Genomic DNA, 26,649 nt, shown 5'->3' on the forward strand with positions numbered 1-26,649 from the left:
CCACCACCACCTCACTCTGGAGGACTGTTATCCATCTATGCGAGGAACTCCACTCCGCTCAGACGCTCCGCCGTCACGCGAGGATCTCCGCTCAGACGCTCCTCCGTCACGCAAAAAAATCCAGTCAGACGCTCCTCCGTCACGCAAAAAACTCCGCTCAGACGCTCCTCCGTCACGCAAAAAACTCCAGTCAGACGCTCCTCCGTCACGCAAAAAACTCCAGTCAGACGCTCCGCCGTAACGCAAGGAATTCCACTCACATGGTCCGAGGCCACGAGAGGAACTGCGCTCAGACGCTCCGCCTTCACGCCAGGATCTCCACTCAGGCGCTCCGCCAATCGGTTGTTACGTGAGGGACTCCTTACACGGTCCGAGGTCACGCAAAAAACTTCGCTCAGACGCTCCTCCATCATGCAAAAAACTCCAGTCAGACGCTCCTCTGTCAAGCAAAAAACTCCGCTAAGACGCTCCTCCGTCACGCAAAAAACTGCGCTCAGACGCTCCTCCGTCACGCAAAAAACTCCAGTCAGACGCTCCTCCGTCACGCAAAAAACTCCAGTCAGACGCTCCGCCGTAACGCAAGGAATTCCACTCACATGGTCCGAGGCCACGAGAGGAACTGCGCTCAGACGCTCCGCCTTCACGCCAGGATCTCAACTCAGGCGCTCCGCCAATCGGTTGTTACGTGAGGGACTCCTTACACGGTCCGAGGTCACGCAAAAAACTCCACCCGTACGCTCCTCCATCACGCAAAAAACTCCAGTCAGACGCTCTGCCGTCACGCAAAAAACTCCACTCAGACGCTCCTCCGTCACGCAAAAAACTCCAGTCAGACGCTCTGCCGTCACGCAAAAAACTCCACTCAGACGCTCCTCCGTCACGCAAAAAACTCCAGTCAGACGCTCTGCCGTCACGCAAAAAACTCCACTCAGACGCTCCGCCGTCACACAAGGAACTCCGCTCAGACGCTCCGCCGTAACGCAAGGAACTCCGCTCACATGGTCCGAGGCCACGAGAGGAACTGCGCTCAGACGCTCCGCCTTCACGCCAGGATCTCCACTCAGGCGCTCCGCCAATCGGTTGTTACGTGAGGTACTCCTTACACGGTCCGAGGTCATGCGAGGTACTCCGCTCAGACGCTTCGCCGAAGAACTTATTTTGAGACATTCTTTCTCGTTTCACCGTCAGCTCCTATCTCTCATCTGCAAAACACTGATCTGTAACTTAATAATGCAGTCACTTTCTTTTATAACCTTTGTTCGCCTCTGATTGGGTGAGCACACACAAGCCCCGCCCACTTCTACATGATTCCTAATAGTTCTACAATTCTACAGACCAATAGAAGATTCTAGAAGATTCTAGTAAACTAGTAAACGACCCATTCAGAACACAGAGGCTAATGTGGCTCACAATTTTGCGCTAGCGCAGGGTCATTTCCCAGATAGCAAGCATATATCGGTCCACCGGCTTAATAAGGTCTGCACCCCGCAGACTGTTTTAATAAATTACATTTATTAATATAATATAGGAAGAATAAAAAAAGGAAATAATAAAGAAAAAAAATTGTTACATTGGACTCTGTATAAAAGTGCTGAAACAGGCATTTTAAAATCCCATTTGAAGTCTCCAGCTACCCGTCAGTGGGTAATGGTCCATTAACTGGATCAGGTTGGCTCTACATTTAAGCCAATATTAATAATAGAACATTTATATTAATTTAAATTAACTAATAAAAAAACTAATTTTAAGTTTTCTTCCATACCTTTTATTTAAAAAAAAGATAAACCTAATATAAACGGAAGAAATGTGTTTCAAATGTTGATGTAAGAGGAAATCTTCCAGATATCATAAAGTATTGAAAATGGACGTGAGTGTGCGGGGACCGCGCTCCCCTTTCTACCACAGCTGAAGAGCCGCTGAGAGAGAGGAGCTGCTCGGCTCTTCTGAGGGGAAGCTATTTACCGTCTGCGGGTAACAGCACAGAAACACGGTAAGAAAAACGGCTTTTAACGGGTTAATTAGCTTATTTGTGTACATAATTCTATTTAGTGTCTTAGTGGGAAAGAAGTATAATAAATGGGGATGATATTTGTGGGGTTTGTAACATTCAGTTTAACTGACTAAGCTAACGTTGTCTAGTCGCTAAAGTCCGTTAAAGTTTAAGACAGGCTGGAGTATATGGAATCAGATTTATGCCAAAAAGAATCGAAGAAAGAAAAGCGAAGACCCACTAGGTTAGTACACGATAGTAGTAATAGAGGTGCAAGCACTCGTGGATAATAATGTACAAATAAAGAAATAAACGCTCGTTTATTCTGTTTCATCCGGAGTAAACAGACATCGGTGTGCATTTACCTCAGATCAGTATCTGGCAACAGTACAATCTTTAATGCTTCGTTTTAGACAGAACATTACCTCAATATCTACATTGAATGTCGGGGTTTGCAGCTATTTCATCGTTTTAAAACAGTGAAGTACAAAGAGAATTCGTGTTTGTGTAAAATCACTAACTCTTTAATGTTGAAATCTTTCCTGTCTCTCCGCCGCTGAGCTTCAACGAACGCCTTGGGCACTGAGTTGTCACTCAAAAACTCATTAGCCAATGGAAAGGCACCTCTGAGAAGTCCCGCCCACTCGAGAGCTTTGTGCCAAAACTGCTCGCAAAACTCAGAGAGCTCGCGCTCAGAACTCTGCAGCTTTATGGAGTCAAAAAATATATTGAGTTTGTAAAGAAACAGCTGGCGCACAAAACTCACAGAGCACGCGCACAAAAGTCATAGAGCACAAATGTCAGAGCTGGATATTTTGTTTGCAAGTTATAAGTTTTACGTTTGAGATAAAAAAAATTGTGCGATTATTTTTGGCCCAAATCTGATTCCATAGGAGTAAATGTAATGTTGGCTGAGGTCACATGTGTCTAGTTATCTGAGTTACTTACAAGAACGTCACACATTAAGGTTACAAACAGTTCAACACTTACTCAATATATATATTTTTGTCAAAGTGCTCGTAGTTTTAGAATGCTCGCTAGGTAAGCTAGCTAAGTAAATTTAGATCACGTTAGCTGCTATCAGACATTCCAGCCATTCTAGTTTGAACAGTTTATGTAGCAGCAGCAGCACTGTCGTCGTAAGACTGCAGTAGCTAAAGGGAAGATTAACTTTAAATGGGCATTTGGACCATGGTTCAATGGTTCACGGACAATTGAACTACAAGTTTTTCAGTCCAGTTAGGGGTATACGACGCTCCTCAAAACCACCACTTTCAAGACGTCGACATACCACAATGCTGCCAAGCAACATTACTACTGGACTACTAGATTAATTAAAATGTCTTTATTGCACGTGAAGCTCTAATAGCATTGTACAACACTGCATGTCAGATTCTTGAAAGCTGACGTTTCAACCAAGACAATGTATGACTTTCTGATGAAGGCTCGTAATATGTGCTGACATCCAGTTCTGCTGACATATAATCCAGATTTCCCCTAAATATTTTTGTCAGTCTTATGCAAAATTTGTATATATATGTTTTGTAGTGGTGGTGTTGTTTTTCATAGTTCTTTTAAAGTATCAATACATGGAATTTGTCTGAGGCTATTTAAACATTTGTACCATTAAGAACAGGAATCTATGAATCGGGAGTGGCATATAACCCCATATAGAAATGATCCTTACAAAATGAAATGTGGTATTGTCTGTATAACATTACAACTTGGTATTAACTTGGCTTTATCTTGAGTTTTCATTTTAGGAGGGCAGCTGTGTCAGTAACATGCTGCAGACTACCATCATGTACAATTTTACCAACACCAGTATGTAATAAATATTATATATTAAAGTAGATTTGTTCTCCTTTACAATAAAGTCCATGTGTTTATTTAACAACTTCTTTTTAAGTCTTTAACTTGTCCACAAAAACTAGGCACTGTGAAAAGATCTGACAGAAAAAAGAGTTCAACAATATGTAATTACTACTGAACAGTTAGTTTAGCTGTACAAGTCATCAAAATCTACAAAAACAACAATCATAAACAGCACATCATTTTTTAAGTTATTTCTCTGCTTCCCTTTACTCAATCTCAATAATAAGACAATCACACTGATCACAAAGGAACATTTTGATTTCCTCAGCATTTACCAAAATAAATATACCATTATTAACATAGAAATTCAGATTAGAAACAGACAGCTTACTATTGCTAGCATCTTTTAAAAAAAAACAGAATACTTGAGGTGTATTTTAGAGATGTGGTCCTGGGTGCACTCATCACACTTTCTACAGAATGGACAAGTACTGTGAGCCTGGATGTCATGAAACTGCCCATCAAGTGTTTCAAGTGTGTGTCCTAAAAAGCAAAATAAATACAGGATAGCATTAAGGTATTAATGTTAACATGTCAGAGACTTGCAGCACCAGAACGTAGGCACACTAAACCTTATAGTATAGCCCTCTGCCACTTTAATAGCGTTCCTATACAGCATTCTATTGCATATTAGCAGTATAAAATGTATTTCCCATATATTACCGATAACCAGTGAACATGATACTACATGGCATTTAACATTACCTGTATAAAATAATATAAATAATAATGGTAGCTACTTTACTTTGTACCCATTTAATACGTAATAGTACAACACCTACCGTGCAATGTCCTTAGTCCCCTAGATGATGCCAGTGTTGTTTTCTGATTAGGCCTAGCAGGGTTGCTACCTCAATTTAAAATTCGAAAATTTAAAAAAGTAAAGTGTCATTTAATGCACTGTCATATTAGGTTTTCACTCATTTAAGATGCCGTAGGCACCTATCTATCTATCTATCTATCTATCTATCTATATCTCAGTGGCGGATGCTGGTCTTTCAAGGAGGGGAAGCTCAATTTCGGCCTACATCATAAAATGTGTCGGTTTATTTATACATACATTCTACCCTCCGTTCCTTTTTAAGAAAATGATCTGTGACCCTGTCGTACCAACAAGGCATCTTTTCCAGGGACTTGACTAGTGTCCTCTCAATGGCCAGCAGAGCTAGGCTGCTTAAACGGCCTTGGCCCATGTGAAGTGTGTCCGCCTGTGCTTCCACGGATCTCTACACCAAAGGATCACTGATTCGCTCATTTCGCTGTCAATCAAAAAGGGATTCAGCCTCAGACAGATCATCCAATCATCATGCAGAAGATGAGCGTCCGGGCCAGCAGAGGCCAACCCACTGCCCCATAGACCCCCAGAGACGCTGAGCGTCCGTCCCAGCATTTATCCAATGACTCATCTGGTTTCCCTGCACTTCGCTGCTTTGCGATGCGTTGTAGTGCATATTTATTCAATGGCATGTACACACAACAGTATATATTTGATCACTTATTTTTTTACATTTTAGGGGAAGCTGATCTTCCCTTGCAGTCTTAGAGCAATAGCCGCTGATATTGTATATATATATATTACTGCCTCTCATGTTATAGCACGGCAGCATTGTGGTATGTGGTGGTTTTAAGGAGCGTCGTATACCCCTAACTGGGAAGAATTTGTAGTTCAATTGTCCATGAACACAGTGACAGTGGACTGTGTACGTATAAGGGATGCTATGTTTGTAGCATGTCACTTGTTTGGTCCGTTTACATGCTAGTAGCATACGTGTGCTAGTTAAATATATAGCTAGTTTAAACATCCATATGCTAGCTAAACTTAGTCTACTGGCAAATGTTCACCAATGAAGTGGAGTATATGCCAGTGTCATAAAATGGATGTCAATGTCATCGGCATTTGCAAAAAACAGGCATATTTATGGTAAAAAAAAAAAAAAAAAGATGCCACTGGCATATGCCATTGTCACAAAAAAAAATATATATATCGATGCCCCTGGCATATGCCACTGTCACCAAAAGAAAAAAAAAAAGATGCCACTGTCACCCGTACGTAAGGTGCCGATGTCACTGGCATGTGCCAGCGTCACGCTAATGTAAGATTCCGAAGCCTTTCCATGTTAATACTGCTACTGGATTGTAGAGATACTTAGCTAGTTAATTAGTCAGACACTTTTTACAATGCAATGCATTTATTTACTTTCCAAAACCTCCAGTTTCCAAGGCAGTTCCACATGCCTTCTGATATTTTTTGGAGTGTTGATAATGGTTAAATGTTTGAACATCTTATGTTTTCTGGGCAAAGTTAATACATTTTATGTAATGACTTCCCATGACATAGATTTCAAAGGCATTGTATGCTTCAGGCATATGGTTCCTGTCACCACAGATCATATTCAGTTTTGCACCAAACAACTTTGAATAACTTTGTTAAAACTGATTTTATTTACAAATTTTCTTGGATAAAATATTTTTATGGTCATTTAAAAATTGGTCTTTTACTTAAAGACTTTTACAAAGTTTACAATGTGATTTGGATGGCAATTAATGCATTTGGATAAAAGTGAAGGATACGTCTATGAGGATTTATACAGTATTTTTGTAGGATATACTTTTATTTTAAGATTATGTCAACATTGTTATGTAAATTCTCAATTTTTAAACCCAAAATGCACATGAGCAATTCTTAAGAGTACTATTCTGATAAAAAATAAAATCAGAAACTCTTGTGTAAATGTGACCTAATATGCATTCTAAGGCATTAAATTACATGTTTTTTTTTTTTTTGCTGTTTTTTTTTCGTCAGGTGAACTTTAACTTGAATCACCCTAAGGTAAATTTCAAAATGACTGTAGTTTCTGGCAACCCGTTTGGCTGTTCCTGTACCTGTTTAGAAGCTGTTTTGATCTCTCTGGTTTTCCTGTTTACTCGTTTCCACTGTTATTTCTATATTTACATCTGTTTTTATAACCTACTAACCATCCGTAGATCTATCTTTTAGATTGTCTCTGCAGGAATATTCATTACAGAGGCACTAAAACTGCCACCGGACCCTGGAGTAACGTTCTTGGTGTAAGTTACTAAAATCAACTAAAAGCAGTAAGTACCTGCAATTCCATGGCTACTACTGGCTGTTTTGCCTGCTCAGAGTGTGGCATGTTTAGTTTAACCCCCTTTTCCACCTCTAGCAATAAAGATAGTGGTTGTGTTTGTACTAAGTGTCAGTTAGTTAGCTCTCTGGTGGATAAAGTGGACCAGCTAGAAGTGCGCATCCGGAGCTTATTATTGTTAAGGCATAAACAGCGAGATTCAGTGTTAGCAACTACGGGTGCCTTAGGGAGAGTTAGCACCACCACGACTCCGGCGTTAGAGCCCTCACAGTGGGGTGAATGGGTGACGTCTCGGCGTCATAGCCGGAAGCTAAGGCTGATGCTAACGCTGAGGCCAAAGCTAGCCCACCGGGACACCACGCTCCTCCGATTCGCGTGTCAAACAGGTTTGCCCCGCTCAGCAAAGCACCCGCTGAGGAGCCTGTTAAGAGTGCTCTGGTTATAGGAGACTCTATTGTTCGACACGTGAAATTCCTTTACGTTTTGGGGGCAAGCCTGGTCTTATAGGTAGGGATGGTATCCACCCCACGCGGGAGGGTGCTGCCTTACTTTCTTGCAGCTTAGCACATAGTCTTTTAGTTAGTCAGCAGAGTAGTGTAGATAGCTGCTGACAATCCAGAGCCGGGACCAGGCCGCAGACAGACAGGCTAGACCGACCGTCTGCGAACTGTCTTGAGGCGTCACCCAGGTTCAACTGTATTGAGACTGTGTCTTTCCCCCGAACTAAATGTAAAAGTAGAAAAACAAAATCAGCCTGTTTCAGCAACCTAATCAATATTAAATCATACACAACACCTAGCAGCAACACCTCAGAACTAAAATTTGGGTTACTCAACATAAGATCACTAAACTCAAAAGCACTCATCGTAAATGATATTATAAGTGATCATAAATTCAATGTTTTCTGTCTCACGGAAACGTGGGTTAGACCAAATGAATATTTAGCACTAAATGAAGCCACCCCCCTAGGCTATAATTATGCACATAGCCCAAGAATATCAGGCAAAGGAGGTGGAGTATGTGTAATTTGCCAAAATACCCTAGAAATTAGTCTTAAACAATGTGACACCTTCTCTTCTTTTGAGGTTCTCTCCACTATTATTACAAATCCGGTCACAAAAATGGACGCATTTTTATTATGCAACATTTACAGACCACCAGGGCCTTACTTAGAATTTCTGAAAGAATTCAGCGATTTTGCTACAAACCTAGCGGTGTGCAATCATAAAGTTATAATTGTAGGAGATTTCAATATCTATTTTGAGAAGGAAAGTGACCCACTTAAAAAAGGCATTTACCTCAATCTTAGACTCTATTGGTATTACTCAAAATGTAACAGGGCCTACACACTACTGCAGCCACACTTTAGACTTAGTTCTGACACTAGGTCTTAACATTGACAAAATTAATATCTTACCGCAATCCTCAGCAATCTCCGATCATTACTTAATTTCATATGAGCTATGTTTTAGCCATAATATATGTAAGAACCCTCGCTATTCTACAAAGCGTATAATAAAACCATCTACCGCCCTACAATTTATAGAAAACCTACCAGAACTATCGACCCCAGTTCCAACTCCATCAGACGCAATGGACCTAGATGTACTAACTGATTACCTAGAAAATACCTGTCGATCTACTTTAGAAAAGGTAGCACCACTTAAACATAAAAGTATAAGACAGAAAAAACTCGCACCATGGTATAAGGCTCCATTTTAGGACCTTTACTATTCATATTATACATGCTGCCACTGGGCAGAGTTATTAGCAGGCATGGCATTACCTTCCACAGTTATGCAGATGACACACAGTTATACATATCAGCCAAACCAGACAACAAACCTACACTAAAGAAAATGGAGGACTGTGTTAAAGAAGTGAAGCATTGGATGTCATACAATTTCAACAGCGACAAAACTGAGGTTCTCCTTCTAGGTCTAAAACCTGCTATAAATAAGGTATCAGACTTAATACATAATTTTGACTTCCCTGTTCTCCCGAGCTCATCAGCTAAAAATCTGGGTGTTATAATTGATTCAGATCTATCATTTGATCAGCATATAGGTAACATTACAAGAACAGCTTTCCTACATCTTCGGAACCTCGCTAAGTTAAGAAATTCCTTATCCCTCCCAGATGCGGAAAAATTAGTTCACGCTTTTATTACATCAAGATTAGATTATTGCAATGCACTTCTATCAGGATGCTCCAGCAGAAACTTGAGTAAACTCCAGTTAATTCAAAATGCTGCAGCCAGGGTCCTCACTAAAACTAGAAAATTTGATCATATCAGCCCAGTATTATCGGCCCTTCACTGGCTTCCAGTTAAATTCCGTATTGATTACAAAATTCTTTTACTCACGTTTAAATCCTTACATGGTCTCGCCCCTGAATACTTGCAAGACCTCATCACACACTATGAACCACCAAGATTACTCAGATCTCAGGGCGCCGGCCTCTTACTAGTACCCAGAATTCATAAGACTTCAGCGGGGGGGAAAGCCTTCTCCTACAAAGCCCCTCAACTCTGGAACAATCTTCCAGCTAGTGTTCGGGACGCAGACACAGTCACTATGTTTAAGTCTAGGATCAAAACACACTTGTTCAGTTTAGCCTTTGGCAACTAACCTCTGTCTAGTTTAAGGTTGTCATTTCAGGAACTCATGGACATGGAGAATCAGGGTAAACCTGGATGATGTGCTCACAATTTCTCTTGCTTGGAACGAAAGGATGTCTTTGCCTGAGCTCCTTCTGGTTTCCCTCCTCCCAGTCTGTTACAGTCAGATCCGTCACTACACTAAAGAAAATATTCACATGCTCTTATTCTCTGCTGCACTCAACTAAACTAACTGCTTCCCTTTACTGTTTTACTGTTTTCTGAGAGAATGGTGGCCCACTGATGGAAAATTGTTTGCTGGATTCTCCTGCAGACCAGACCAGACCAGCTGCTCACCTTATTATTATTATTATTATTATTATTATTATTATGTAGCATAATGACACTTCATTGGTGATCATTTAAAATTCAATCTATAGTTTGATCAGAGGAGGATGGGTCCCCTTTGTGAGTCTTGGTTCCTCCCAAGGTTTCTTCCTCCAGCCTCGAGGGAGTTTTTCCTTGCCACTGTCGCCTTCGGCTTGCTTGCATTGGGCTTTGATTTAAATGTTCTGTTTTGAAACTGTGAAGCTGCTTTGTGACAACGTCAGTTGTAAAAGGCGCTATACAAATAAATTTGATTTGATTTGATTTGATATAATGATAAGACCCGTACTTTAAAACAAACATTACGAAAACTAGAGCGGAAATGGCGATCAACCAAGCTTGAAGTGTTCCATTCTGCCTGGAAGGACAGCCTTATAGAGTATAGAAATGCCCTCACTAAAGCTCGCTCAGCATATCTGGCCTCGCTGATATTCAATAATAAAAGTAATCCAAGAGCACTGTTTAATGTGTTTTCTAGAATTACAAAAAATCAAGCAGGTTCTGAACAACTAATTCCAGCAACTCTCACCAGTAAAGATTTTATGGACTTTTTTAATAATAAAATTGAGAATATTAGACAACAAACTCAAGCCACAGAATCAAATCCATCCTGGCTGCCACCCGATGTGAATGATATAAAACATGTAACTGTAAAAGAAAGACTTGAAACCTTTTACCCACTCCCACAATTAGAACTAGAGAAGATTATCACCTCCGCAAACTGTACAACTTGCACACTTGATGTAATTCCCACAAAGTTGCTCAAAGAAGTACTACCAGCTATTATTGATCCTCTTTTAACTATAGTAAACTCATCCCTTAGTCTGAGCCATGTACCCATGTTCTTATAACAGGAGAGAAGAGAGACATCTTTACCCAAGGCACAAGAAGAGGATATTCTGGAGGATGAGGGACAGAACTTGAAATCTACAGATAAGACTAATGAGGAACAGGAAAAAGAAAGTTATACAGAAAGCAGTGAAGAAGAAACTCATGAAGCTTTCTCAGGTGAAAGCACAGAAGAAGTAGAAGATTTACAGGATCAGCTATTTGACTGGGCAGTCAACCGACAAATTACTCAGGCAGCGTTGTCAGATTTATTGAGAATTCTTTCTCAAATAATCCCAGAATTACCAAAGGATTCAGAACATGTCTTAAAATAAAAACAAATCTTAAAGTCACAAATGTCTCTGGAGGCATTTACTTTCATTCAGGCTTAAAATATGGCATTTAATGCATGTGATGGAAAAAGAGTTTAACTTACGCAGTGCTTTATCATTACAAATCACTTCACTGTATCAATATCAGCAATACTTTGTGATGCACCTGCTCAAGCATTTGTAAGGAATTCAAAGGGTCACTGGGGATTTTACAGTTGTCACAAGTGCCAGCAAAAAGGTGTTGTACATCAAGGCAGACTGACATTTCCAGAGAGTGATGCACCTGTCAGACCTTGTAATGAAATGTTTCAAGAGTTTAGTGATAATTAGCATTTCAATGGATTCAGCCCTCTTTCTCTTTTATCTGTTGGTATGGTGACAGCATTTCCCCATGACTATATGCACCTGGTGTATAGGAGTAATGCGCAGACTCCTGTATGTCTGGCTGAAGGAACCCTTGCACACTCGATTAGGCCCAGCTGTCAGAAAAGAATTATCTGCAGAACTGTTGAGAATTCGAACATATGTACATTCTGAGTTTAACCGTAAACCCAGAGCTCTCACTGAGTTTGAGAAGTGGAAAGCTACAGAGCTCAGTCTATGTTTATGGTATACAGGGCCAGCAAGCCTAAAAGGCAGAATACCAACATCCATTTATGACAATTTCATGATGTTGTCTGTAGCCATGACCATCCTACTTGGTGTAGGTTTGGTTGAAGAACATGCTGAATACGCCCACAGCCTACTTGTGTTATTTGTGGACCACTGCAGTAAACTTTATGGAAAGGAACACCTTGGTTACAACATGCATGGATTGCTTTACCTTAGCAAAGAAACAAAAAGGTATGGAGTTTTGGATAACACATCCTGCTTTCCTTTTGAGAATTTTCTTGGGCAGCTTAAAAAAATGGTCCACAAACCTGACAAGCCTTTGGAGCAAGTGATCTCAGAGAGAGAGAGAGAGAGAGAGAGAGAGAGAGAGAGAGGCTAATGCCAAGAGTGCACCCTGCTTTACCTCTAATCTGAAGACAGAGCATAAAATGGCCCGGCACCACATAATATTAATGCACTCCAGCAGTTCAAAAATATTGCACATGGAAAAATTCAATTTACAGGTGTCAGCTGCTGATAGTTGTGTGGAACTTGTAAATAAACAGATAGTGATTATTCAAAACATTACAGTTGACACTTGTGGAGTGAGACACGGTTTTCAAATCATTTAAGAAAAGGATCTGACTTCTTGAATCTGTGTCTGTGTTGCCCTGTCAAGGACTGGCGCCCCCTCCAGGGTGTATTCCCGCCTTGCGCCCAATGATTCCAGGTAGGCTCTGGACCCACCGCGACCCTGAACTGGGTAAGTGCTTACAGATAATGAATGAATTAATGAATCTGACTAGTTCACTTATCCTCTGCCATCCTCTGAACTTGACATCTACCACCTGTCTGAATTGACTCCTCGCAAATATAAAAAGAAAGTATGTCCTCCTTCCATGCAAAGAGGGCTTTGCTGGAGTGCCACTATTACATCTATAGAATTTCTGCAGGTAGAAGGTTTTTGTAGCTTGATAACAAATCCAAACACGCACAGAGACACAAACTTTAATGTTCTTATTTCTTGTGGTTTGCATTAACAATTTACCAGTGTTTTCTCCTCTTTTACTACAGGAATGTATCTTTTCGTTTCATTCCCAGAAGAAAATAATCTGTCAGCGATTGTGCCCGACACCTGGTACCATGAGGGCCAATGCTACTAGCCACCGTACAATACACTTGAGAGGGTCAAAAAAGCAGCAGTGAATAGTGAGTCCCCAGATCCTGAATCCTGGACTGTTCACCCAGGAAGTGTGCTAAAAGCTAAAGGTTAGTTTACAGCAGTTAGGTTTTTACATTTACACATTGATTTGAGTTTATGGTTAGATCAGTAATATCTATGGTAATATTTATGGTCTTTTTATATAGATAGCATGATGTTATGCTACGTTCTTCTGGAAGTTTTTTTTTATTATTATTATTATTGTTTTTTTTTCCCTCAGATACCGTGTTTCCCCGAAAGTAACACAGTGTCTTACATTCTTTTTACCCCCGAAAGTCTATGTCTCACTATGTCTTACTTTAGGGGTATGTCTTATATTGGTAAAAAATGTTGATTTTTGTTTTAACCATAAAATTAACATTTATTAACAACCTGAACAGTATGGTATTCACCATAAAACAGTTTTATAAAAGCAAGTGCCAAGAATGTCTTGTTACAACCGTATCATGACGGTATTTCCATATATAACATGTAAAACAATGAAAAACGGTAAGAACAAACAGTTTGAATATGTTATACTGGAAGATAAAACAGATTTATTCCATGACAACCATGGCCATGCCAATCAGAGCGGCCACCAGAGGCTGCACATGAGGGCACTGAGGCTGCGTGTTGGACCACGGACAACATTACTGCTGCTCCCGCGGCCTCCATATCCCTCCGCTCATTCCGCTCCAGATCCGTCCGCATCCCGCAGTTAATGCAGCAAAAGGTACCAGTACTATGGCTTATATTTTTCCAACGTACAGTTTACTATGTCTTACTTTCGGGGTACATCTTACATAAGCCGACCCCCCTAAAACCCACACTGCGTCTTACTATCGGGGGTGTCTTACTATCGGGGAAACACGGTAGCTATGAAAAAGCTCATGAATGTTGCTTACGAGTCAAAGGATGTGAAAGTATTGATACAGAACCAGATACAGTACCAATTTTTTTTGGAATCCGGTTTGTACTACATTCAGTATCCAAACACCTGGATAGTCCGTGTGGTGTTTCATGTCAGTACAGTTTATAGTGGTTCCATGCTACATTCAGTACCCAAACACCTGGATAGTCCGTGTGGTGTTTCATGTCAGTACAGTTTATAGTGGTTCCATGCTACATTCAGTACACAAACACCTGGATAGTCCGTCCGGTGTTTCATGTCAGTTCAGTTTATAGTGGTTCCATGCTACATTCAGTATCCAAACACTTGGATAGTTCGTGTGGTGTTTCATGTCGGTACAGTTTATAGTGGTTCCATGCTACATTCAGTATCCAAACACCTGGATAGTCCGTGTGGTGTTTCATGTCAGTACAGTTTATAGTGGTTCCATGCTACATTCAGTATCCAAACACCTGGATAGTTCGTGTGGTGTTTCATGTCGGTACAGTTTATAGTGGTTCCATGCTACATTCAGTATCCAAACACCTGGATAGTTCGTGTGGTGTTTCATGTCGGTACAGTTTATAGTGGTTCCATGCTACATTCAGTATCCAAACACCTGGATAGTCCGTGTGGTGTTTCATGTCGGTACAGTTTATAGTGGTTCCATGCTACATTCAGTATCCAAACACCTGGATAGTCCGTGTGGTGTTTCATGTCAGTACAGTTTATAGTGGTTCCATGCTACATTCAGTATCCAAACACCTGGATAGTCCGTGTGGTGTTTCATGTCAGTACAGTTTATAGTGGTTCCATGCTACATTCAGTACACAAACACCTGGATAGTCCGTCCGGTGTTTCATGTCAGTTCAGTTTATAGTGGTTCCATGCTACATTCAGTATCCAAACACCTGGATAGTTCGTGTGGTGTTTCATGTCGGTACAGTTTATAGTGGTTCCATGCTACATTCAGTACCCAAACACCTGGATAGTCCGTCCGGTGTTTCATGTCAGTACAGTTTATAGTGGTTCCATGCTACATTCAGTACCCAAACACCTGGATAGTCCGTGTGGTGTTTCATGTCGGTACAGTTTATAGTGGTTCCATGCTACATTCAGTACCCAAACACCTGGATAGTCCGTCTGGTGTTTCATGTCAGTACAGTTTATAGTGGTTCCATGCTACATTCAGTACCCAAACACCTGGATAGTCCGTGTGGTGTTTCATGTCAGTACAGTTTATAGTGGTTCCATGCTACATTCAGTACCCAAACACTTGGGTAGTCCGTGTGGTGTTTCATGTCGGTACAGTTTATAGTGGCTATATGCTACATTCAGTACCCAAACACCTGGATAGTCCGTGTGGTGTTTCATGTCGGTACAGTTTATAGTGGTTCTATGCTACATTCAGTACCCAAACACCTGGATAGTCCGTGTGGTGTTTCATGTCGGTACAGTTTATAGTGGTTCTATGCTACATTCAGTACCCAAACACCTGGATAGTCCGTGTGGTGTTTCATGTCAGGACAGTTTATAGTGGCTATATACTACATTCAGTACCCAAACACCTGGATAGTACATGTGGTGTTTCATGTCGGTACAGTTTATAGTGGTTCCATACTACATTCAGTACCCAAACACCTGGATAGTCCGTGTGGTGTTTCATGTCGGTACAGTTTATAGTGGTTCCATGCTACATTCAGTACCCAAACACCTGGATAGTCCGCGTGGTGTTTCATGTCGGTACAGTTTATAGTGGTTCCATACTACATTCAGTACCCAAACACCTGGATAGTCCGCGTGGTGTTTCATGTCGGTACAGTTTATAGTGGTTCCATACTACATTCAGTACCCAAACACCTGGATAGTCCGTGTGGTGTTTCATGTCGGTACAGTTTATAGTGGTTCCATGCTACATTCAGTACCCAAACACCTGGATAGTCCGTGTGGTGTTTCATGTTGGTACAGTTTATAGTGGCTCTATGCTACATTCAGTAAGCAACATTTGAGGAATACAGTTTTCTTCTGGGCTATTAAGAGTGTTTTAAATTTTGTCTGCAGGACTAATATGTCAATGTTTGCTAGATGATGGCCAGTTCTCATTTTTGGTGTTCATCTGAAGTGCTTTTATTTTTATTTTATTATTTTTTAGAGAAGTGAATAATTAAACTCCATATAAACGTAAATGTAATTCCAGAACAATAAGAATAAGAAATTTTAAATTGCAGTTGCATGTCTTTGTATGTTCTTATGCATTGTCTGGTACAATAATTGTAAAAAGTGATTTTCCTTTTAGACTTTTAGAATTTTATAAAATGAAAAAATAAAATACACTAAATGGTGACTGAACTCAAATCAACATAAAGGGGTTACTTTAACTGAGCAGATTAACTCTTCTGTATTCCAGTTTGAAAACTTGCACTTGAATTTTTTGGGACATACTTTATTTATAACAATCTATTTTGTTATATGTACAGCATTTGCACCTTATGGGTTCAGTGCGTCTGTGACAACAAATAATGGCATTGTTGGCCGAAACAATTGTATGTGAATTTGTACCCGAACAGCTCCTGTCTTTTGCTAAACTAAAGTTCTGGGGAGTTCTTGAGGAGTTCATGAGTCCATGTCTCTCTTTTTTCCAATGTGGGTATCTTCATTTCATTTTCACAAGATGTAAACAAAATAAACCAAGCATTGTTGGTGTTGACTGTGCTCAGCAGGTATTGCGAGAAAAACTTCTTCAAGATTCAAGATTCTTCAAGATGCATCATATTTCTGCATGAATAAGGAATTGTTGAAGAATGTAGCTTTAGTTGTACACTGTCTTGCAGAAAAACTCAGAAGGCCTCTGCCAAAAGAAAACTGCCTGCCACTTGTCAGTAATTCACAAGATGCTGCAAAGCGGAAACTGCGCCGATTACCGAAACGACACAAAAAATGCCAAGCTAGCTAAGCAAAGCTTGAAATATCAAATATCAAAATATTGTGATGCATATCGTGTTACAGTATACATTTTTTATGCGTGTAATGACTATATCTTTGCATTGTGATTGTATTATGATTAGACCCTATGGGTTTTTTTATACCAAGTGCACTAGTTAATTAAAAAGACTGAAACTAACATTGCAAAAAGGCTGTTGACAGAGTTGAACAAGCATCAAGTTGTTGAGGCAGTCAGAGGCAGTCATGTTAGGTACCATGTCTATGGGGAGGTACTTGAGAGCTGTGATTTCAAGACGCTGGAGCATCCAGAGTGGGTTAATGACAAGGTACAGTTAGGGTGTCCTGAAACATGAAGTCAACAGTGAGCCCGCTCAACAGAACCACATTTTTAATATTCCCTCATACATGGCTGTTTTGTGGATGTTTAAAAATGTAAAATAAATATTGTTGTCTGTTAGTTATGCATAGTTAATTTTAATAAATTGTAGTTCATATTGATATTTATGCTGATATTTCCTCTGTGTACACCAGGTTCAGTTCTCCCAGCTGAAGTGGATTTTTTTCCCCATCAACATCAACTCAGATCACTGGGTCCTTCTGGCAGCAGATGTTACCAGAATGGAAGTATCCATTCTGGACTCTGGAGGCAGTTGTGTGAGAAATGACAAATACCCGGCCCTGTGGATGTATGTTTTATTATCTTTGGGAAATAATGTGATAATTCTGCTAAAATATTGAGATTAATGTTGGCCTATTGTTTAAATTGGTAATGCTTTAGTTGTTTGATAGTGATGTTAACCTCTGTATTATTCATTGGATTTTGTGTTCACACAGAAGTTACATGAATGCACGGAGCAAAGTCACAAATGAGCTTGCAGGGGAGTGGAGAGTCGGTAACCTCGTGTCAAGGTTGTGGGGCTTTTGTAATGCTGGTAAGATATGCGGTGATGGGCAACCATTAATATATTTATTTTGATGGGCATCTCAAAGTACCTTCACCAACAGCAAAACTGTTAAATGAGACAACACTACAAAAGATGTTAAATCCTAAATCTAGTAGTCAACTATTTAACCCGGTTTCTCAAAAAATTGGAATGCTGTGCAAGTGAGTGACTGGTTAAAAACTGCAGGCAGGCCAGTTTAGCACCTGGATCCTTTTTTTTCATGCAGAATGTCTAGGCATTGTCTTGGTGACATGAGCTAGGCCTTCCCTGGAAAAGATCATCCGGATGGCAGCATGTTTCTCCGAAACATGTATATTTTGAATGCTGCCTTCACAGATGTGCATGTTATCCGTGCTATGTGCACTAATGCACCCCCATACAGTCAATGATTCTCACTTTTGAACTGTCATGCTTGGAACCTGTAGGACATGGCAGTCATTCATTCATTATGTGTAACCCTTATCCAGGTCAGGGTCACGGTGGGTCCAGAGCCTACCTGGAATCATTGGGCGCAAAACGGTAATACACCCTGGAGGGGACGCCAGTCCTTCACAGGGCAACACATGGCATTCATGATTTCAAAATTTTGATTTGTCAGACATCATTGCATTGTTTTAATTTACATTTTGCACAGGTTTTTTGCAACCAGTGTTGTATCTAATATTTCTCATTTTTAATATTCTTGTAAGCTTATAATAATACTGTTTAACTTCGGGATAGTATAATTTTTACAGGAATTTTAAGAAAATGCCTGAAATAAGCAACACTGTGCTAATACAGTGAGAATTTTACATAACATCCTTAATTTTTTTATTTAAAAATAAATTAAATGTTTTTATAATACTCCTACAATAATCTCAAAATGAGAAATAGATATATTGATTAGGTTTGAAAATTTTGCACACAAATAATCTCATTCTTTATGTCTATAGAAAGCACTTGCCCTCACAAGAAACATGAATCCTGCCAGCCTTACTCAGGCTCATGCACTTGCAGTGAGAGCATATGAGACTCTCAAACTGCTGCGGAATGACAAGGGGCCTCCTTCACAGTCAGTATGTGACCTTCCATGGTGCAACAATCCTACAGGAAAGGCTTGGTGGGTGGCCTGTGATGTCTGTGGAAGATGGAGTCACTTCAAATGTGGGCGTCTCTCTAAAAGACCAAGAGGAGATTATGTATGTCCACTCTGCAAAGCCCAGTATATTTAAAGTGAATACCATCATTCTAAATCTATACTTAATGTCCTGTTTACTTTGCACGTATGAACAAAATTAGCCATTTAATTATGCTCATTAACCTTTTTACCAGGTACACCTCCCAATCAGGTGCACTTTTTGTGACCCATTTGTTGCTGCATTTTGATCAGTTCCCATCTTCTCTGCCCATATCTACCTGTGCTATACACACCAACTTCCTACAAACATGTGGCTGTTACTGTTGTTCTGAGAGTTATCCATTACCCAAATATCTGATCCCTTTTCCTTGATGGCAGGAAAACAAAGCTTAACATATTTAAGCTAACAAAGCTGTGTCTATATATCAAAACTATAGGAAAAACGTGCAAACTGTCCAGCAAAAACAATTAAAATATGCAAAGTGAAGAAACAAACTGTGGGTGTATAAATGACAAAACACATTACAGATAACTCAAATGTCCAATAATGTTGTTTAGGCAAGTTTATTCAATGAATTCATTCATTCATCATCTGTAACCGCTTATCCAGTTGAGGGTCGCGGTGGGTCCAGAGCCTACCTGGAATCATTGGGCAGGAATACACCCAGGAGGGGGCGCCAGTCCTTCACAGGGCAACACACACACACACATTCACGCCTATGGTCACTTTTGTGTCGCCAATCCACCTACCAACATTTGTTTTTGGACTGTGGGAGGAAACCCACGCGGTCACGGGGAGAACACACCAACTCCTCACAGACAGTCACCCGGAGCGGGAAACGAACCCACAACCTCCAGGTCCCTGGAACTGCAACACTACCTGCTGCGCCACCGTGCCGCCCTCAATGAATTCATCTAGCAAGAAAGAGTTTTGTAAATGTTTATGAATAGTAAAAATCATGGCTGGATCATCAAAAAGTAGTACAAAGACAAAACAGATTGATGTCTTGATTGATAATGTCAAAAAACAAAGTACAAAAGTAAGTCAAAAAAAAAAAATTGGTCTTCATTGTTCATCAATGCATATCACAGTCTATGGTATGTTTAGTCCCATATAAAACAACCAAATAATTCCCTTTGTAGATGACCTCTGCAGAGTTTAAACTGCAGATAAAGCTGGGTCACGCTAATAGGTTTTAGACAGTAGTATTCTACCAAGTAGAATGTTCTGTTATGTAGGCAAAAAAAATACATATGCATTCTGAGCCTACAGACTACCCAAAAAATAACCCGCTCAGATGCTACGCCTTCACACCAGGATCTCCACTCAGACGCTCCGCCGTCACGCAAAGAACTCCGCTCAGACTCTCCGCCGTAACGCAAGGAACTCCACTCACATGGTCCGAGGCCACGGGAGGAACTGCGCTCAGGCGCTACGCCTTCACGTCAGGATCTCCACGCAAGCGCTCCGCCAATTACCGCCAATACCAGTTGCGTGAGGGAGTCCTTACACGGTCCGAGGTCATGCGAGGTACTCCGCTCAGACGCTCCGCCTGAGAACTGATTTTGAGACATTCCCGTTGCACCGTCAGCTCCTCTCTCTCTCTGTCTCTCTCATCTGCAAGACATTGATTTATAACTTAATAATGCAGCCACTTTCTTTTATAACCTTGGTTCAACTCTGATTGGCTGAGCACACACAAGCCCCGCCCACTTGTACATGATTCCTAAAGTTCTACAATTTCACAGACCAACAGAATATTCTAGTAAACTAATGCTGAATTAAATAATATTGAATAAATAATGGCTTATTCAGAAATATATAGCTGCGTTTACTTCCAACTGCACACACACTGAACACACCCCACCCTCTCAGAAAAGTCCAATTGAAAAGCTACATCTCACACTCAAAAGATTTCACAACAGAAATTGTATTTTTCTTATTCCCACCATCCTCCCAACTCTTCGGAGGCCTGTATATACTTTAAGACATTTTAAACATTCAGTTTGGTATTGACCCACCACCACCCCCTCTCTCTGGAGGACTGTAATAACTTCAACACTCAACACCTAGAGAAAATTACTAAACACTACTTACCAAAGACAACACCTACAGGACCACTCAGACACTCCGCAGCAATGCCAGGAACTCCACTCAGACGCTCCACCATCACACGAAGAACTCCACTCAGACGCTCCGCCATCACGCGAAGAACTCCATTCTGATGCTCAGCCGTCACGCGAGAGAATCCACTTTTCACTGCATTGACCCACCACCATCCCCTCGCTCTGGAGGACTGTAATAACTTCAACACTCAACACCTAGAGAAAATTACTAAACACTACTTACCAAAGACAACACCTACAGGACCACTCAGACACTCCGCAGCAATGCCAGGAACTCCACTCAGACGCTCCACCATCACACGAAGAACTCCACTCAGACGCTCCGCCATCACGCGAAGAACTCCATTCTGATGCTCAGCCGTCACGCGAGAGAATCCACTTTTCACTGCATTGACCCACCACCATCCCCTCGCTCTGGAGGACTGTAATAACTTCAACACTCAACAGCTAGAGAAAATTAGTAAACACTACTTACCAAAGACAACACCTACAGGACCACTCAGACGCTAAGCCGTCACGCGAGGAACTCCACTCAGACGCTCAGCCGTCACGCGAGGAACTCCACTCAGACGCTCAGCCGTCACGCGAATTCTATTCACACACTCCACTTTCAAGCGAAGAATTACACTCAGTGTGTCTCCGTTTTTACTCTCTTTATCTTGGTCTTTATGAATCATTCCTGGTCTGGACTCAGAAGCTTTGCTGTCAGACGAAGAATTCCACCCACACGTCACGTGAAGAACTCCACTCAGAAGCTCCGCGTCACGAGAGGAAATCCACTCTGCACAGTAATGAGCATCATCCCCTCGCTCCGGAGGCCACTAAGACACTCCGCTGTTACGCAAAGAACTCAGCTCAGACGCTCCGCCGTATCGCAAGGAACTCCACTCACGGTACGAGGTCACGCGAGAAATTCTGCTCAGACTCTCTTGATGTAACGCGAGGGACTACACTTACACGGTTCGAGGTCAGGTGAGAACTCTGCTGACACTCCGCCGTCATGTGAGGGACCACACTCACGCGGTCCAAGGTCACACGAGGGAACTCCACTCATACGCTCCGCCGTCACACAGACAACTACTCAGACGCTCCGCCGTCACGCGGAGAGTTCTATTCACACACTCTGCCTTCAAGCGAAGAATTCCACTCACACACTCTGCCGTCATGTGAAGAATTCCACTCCCACACTCCACTTTTAATCAAAGAATTACACTCACGCCATGCCTTGGGAGACCCTACCAGGGGCTATTGCCCCCACAACATAGCTCCTAGGCTCACGCAGACACGCAAACCCCTCCACCACCACACTCTTCATCTGGGTCTTTACAGCTTCAGCTCTGTTTACTACAGGACCACTCAGACGCTCCGCCGTCACGCGAGGAACTCCACTCACACGCTAGAGGTCACTCCGCTGTTGTACAAAGAACTCAGCTCAGACGCTCCGCCGTATCGCAAGGAACTCCACTCACGGTACGAGGTCACGCGAGAAATTCCGCTCAGACTCTCTTGATGTAACGCGAGGGACTACACTTACACGGTTCGAGGTCACGCGAGAACTCTGCTGACACTCCGCCATCATGTGAGGGACCACACTCACGCGGTCTGAGGTCACGCGAGGGAACTCCACTCATACGCTCCGCCATCACACAGACAACTACTCAGACGCTCCGCCATCATGCGGAGAGTTCTATTCACACACTCTGCCTTCAAGCGAAGAATTCCACTCACACACTCTGCCGTCATGTCAAGAATTCCACTCCCACACTCCACTTTTAAGCAAAGAATTACACTCACGCCATGCCTTGGGAGACCCTACCAGGGGCTATTGCCCCCAACAACATAGCTCCTAGGCTCACGCAGACACGCAAACCCCTCCACCACCACTCTCTTCATCTGGGTCTTCATGAATCACTCTTTGTCTGGCCCATCACCTAGGACCATTTTGCCTTGGGAGACCCTACCAGAGGCTATTGCCCCGGACAACATTGCTCCTAGGCTCACGCAGGCACGCAAACCCCTCCACCACGTTAAGGTGGTGATCCAGGGAGGGGGAGGACTGTTATAACTTCAGCTTTAAACATTCACTGAAAACATCCTGAAAAACAAACCCACAACACTTACAGAGGAACATCCAGCGCCTGTCAAATGACAATCAACACTTAGAGAAAAATACTCAGCACCAAGAAAATAAAACTAAACACTTCGCCCGTGCACCCACCTTCCACCCGCTCAGAACTCCACTCACACACACTCCGCCTTAACGAGAAGAACATTCCTTAATACTGAATAAATAATTAATGGTTTATTCAGAAATATAAAGCTGTGTTTACTACCACCTGCACACACACACTAAACACCCCCCTCCCCCACCTCTGTCTCAGAAAAGTCCAATTGAAAAGCTACATCTCACACGCAAAAGATTTCATACCAAAATTTTTATAACCCTAACCCCTCTCTCTGGAGGGCTGTAATAACTTCAACACTCAACAGAGAAAATAAGTAAACACTACTTACCAAAAGATAACACCTACAGGACCACTCAGACGCGCCGCCGTCACGCGAAGAGCTCCACTCACACGGTCCGAGGTCATGCGAGGTACTCCGCTCAGACGCTCCGCCGAAGAACTTGTTTTGAGACATTCTTTCCTGTTGCACCGTCAGCTCCTCTCTCTCTCATCTGCGAAACATTTATTTATAACTTAATAATGCAGCCACTTTCTTTTATAACCTTGGTTCGATGCTGATTGGCTGAGCACACAAGCCCCGCCTACTTCTACATGATTCCTGAAGTTCTATAATTTTAGACCAACAGAATATTCTAGTAAACTAATGCTTAATTAATTAATACTGAATACATAATTAATGGCTTATTCAGAAATATACAGCTGTGTTTACTACAGGACCACTCAGACGCTCCGCCGTCACGAGAGTATCTCCGCTCAGACGCTCCGCCGTCACGCGTGTATCTCCGCTCAGACGCTCCGCTGTCACGCGAGGAACTCCACTTAGACGCTCCGCCGACACTGTTTCTTAAAAAAACGGCCACGTTCTTTTATAACCCCGGTTCGACTCTGATAGGCTGAGGACACAAGCCCCGCCCACTTCTACATCATTCCTAAAAGTTCTAGAATTCTACAGACCAACAGGAGATTCCTGAATGTTCTAGTAAACAAGTAAACGACCCAATCAGAACAGGGTAATTTGCCAGGTAGCAAGCATATATCGGTCCACCGGCTTAATAAGGTCTGCGCCCCGCAGACTATAGGCCACTGCTGATCCACTATTGGACCGCACATTTTACTGTCCCGTCTACAGTATCGGACTAGTTCTTAATATCCTCTGACAGACTTTACGATCATATACTGTTTATCTGGAAATTAACGAATACTAACTAGTGGAATAGTGGAACTATGGGAATTTCGGCTCTTTTTGGGGAGCCGGCTCCTAAATGGCTCTTTGTTTTACCACTTATTTCCACTGGTACAGAACAATATTACCTACATTTTACATGACTATATGGACAAAATAGTATTGTTCAATATTAAAAATAATAAATAGTGTTGCAATGGCCAATTGTTTTTATGGCTGTCTTGTAATAACTCACTGATGGCACTCACACATTCAATTGTATAAATAACTGGATTTTTATTTAAACACCTTAATAAAAAATCACTTGTAAACTCTGAAGTAAGGCCAATGGAACCCAAAAGGTAGGTATTACCAAATAGCATATTAAATTAAATAATCATCCATTTCTGGGTAAAAAAAAAATAAACAAATACTCTGCAAAGTGCAAAACAGCAGCTTTCAACAGTAGTGATTAAAACAACCACAGCTGTCAACAAACATTTAACTGATTTAACATTTTCTTCAACTATTTTTTGGAAGGCAGATTGACATTCAGGAAAACCAAGTGTCTCAGCTTGGAGGGTTGGAGGGCTGGAGCTTGCTTGTTGTTCTCTGATTGGTTGAATGACAAGCCTTAGAAAAAAATGGCTCGGTCTTAGACGGGAACCGGCTCTCATAGTTCACTTACAAGAGTCGGCTCTTTGAACCGGTTCGTTAGCGACCGACACATCACTAATACTAACTTTCCAAACTGTGATATATATGGGCGGCATGGTGGTGCAGCAGGTAGTGTCACACAGCTCCAGGGGCCTAGAGGTTGTGGGTTCGAGTCCTGCTCCGGGTGACTGTCTGTGAGGAGTTGGTGTGTTCTCTCTGTGTCCGCGTGGGTTTCCTCCCACAGTCATATATCATAAAGTATTGAAAATGGACCTGAAGAGCCGCTGAGAGAGAGGACCACAGTCCAAAAACACACGTTGCAAGGTGGATTGGCGACTCGAAAGTGTCCGTGAATGTGTGTGTGTGTGTGTGTTGCCCTGTGAAGGACTGGCGCCCCCTCCAGGGTGTATTCCCGCCTTGCGCCCAATGATTCCAGGTAGACTCTGGACCCCCCGCGACCCTAAATTGGATAAGGGTTACAGATGATGGATGGATGTGATATATTTAGAGCGCTGCTGCTGCTCGGCTCTTCTGAGGGGAAGCTTTTTAACCGTCTGCGGGTAACAGCACAGAAACACGGTAAGAAAAACGGCTTTTAACGGGTTAATTAGCTTATTGGTGTACATAATTCTATTTAGTGTCTTAGTGGGAAAGAAGTATAATAAATGGGGATGATATTTGTGGGTTTGTAACATTCAGTTTAACTGACTAAGCTAACGTTGTCTAGTCGCTAAAGTCCGTTAAAGTTTAAGACAGGCTGGAGTATATGGAATCAGATTTATGCCAAAAAGAATCGAAGAAAGAAAAGCGAAGACCCACTAGGTTAGTACACGATAGTAGTAATAGAGGTGCAAGCACTCGTGGATAATAATGTACAAATAAAGAAATAAACGCTCGTTTATTCTGTTTCATCCGGAGTAAACAGACATCGGTGTGCATTTACCTCAGATCAGTATCTGGCAACAGTACAATCTTTAATGCTTCGTTTTAGACAGAACATTACCTCAATATCTACATTGAATGTCGGGGTTTGCAGCTATTTCATCGTTTTAAAACAGTGAAGTACAAAGAGAATTCGTGTTTGTGTAAAATCACTAACTCTTTAATGTTGAAATCTTTCCTGTCTCTCCGCCGCTGAGCTTCAACGAATTTCACTCAAAAACTCATTAGCCAATGGAAAGGCACCTCTGAGAAGTCCCGCCCACTCGAGAGCTTTGTGCCAAAACTGCTCGCAAAACTCAGAGAGCTCGCGCTCAGAACTCGTGCAGCTTTATGGAGTCAAAAAAGAGTCAAAAATATTTTGAGTTTGTAAAGAAACAGCTGACGCACAAAACTCACAGAGCACGCGCAAAAAGTCATAGAGCACAAATGTCAGAGCTGGATATTTTGTTTGCAAGTTATAAGTTTTACGTTTGAGATAAAAAAATTTGTGCGATTATTTTTGGCCCAAATCTGATTCCATAGGAGTAAATGTAATGTTGGCTGAGGTCACATGTGTCTAGTTTTCTGAGTTACTTACAAGAACGTCACACATTAAGGTTTGTTGTAAAAAACAATTTTATTACTTTGTGTTTGTTGACAAATATCCTTAAATGATGATTAGTTAAATTAGCATTTATAACTACATACTCATTGTGTGAAATCCTGTACCCTATATGCATGTATATGAATGACTAACCAGTATTTACATCATGTATTACTTACACATGTAGTT

General features: G+C 41.6%; 1 long non-coding RNA gene across 2 annotated transcripts; it reads left to right on the plus strand.

The window, feature by feature from the left end:
* Positions 1-1,296: 1,296 nt before the first annotated feature.
* On the plus strand, positions 1,297-17,679 carry LOC136694721 (uncharacterized). Of its 2 annotated transcripts, XR_010802232.1 has the most exons (7): positions 1,297-1,668; positions 1,843-1,990; positions 6,669-6,695; positions 6,851-12,472; positions 12,784-12,978; positions 17,274-17,428; positions 17,577-17,679. It is a non-coding gene; the product is annotated as an uncharacterized lncRNA (long non-coding RNA). The 2 variants fall into 2 exon arrangements; XR_010802231.1 differs by having other exon boundaries at positions 6,669-12,472.
* The last annotated feature ends 8,970 nt before the right edge of the window (positions 17,680-26,649 follow it).

This window comes from Hoplias malabaricus, chromosome 4, assembly GCF_029633855.1.
Source record: "Hoplias malabaricus isolate fHopMal1 chromosome 4, fHopMal1.hap1, whole genome shotgun sequence".
NCBI lineage: Eukaryota > Metazoa > Chordata > Actinopteri > Characiformes > Erythrinidae > Hoplias > Hoplias malabaricus.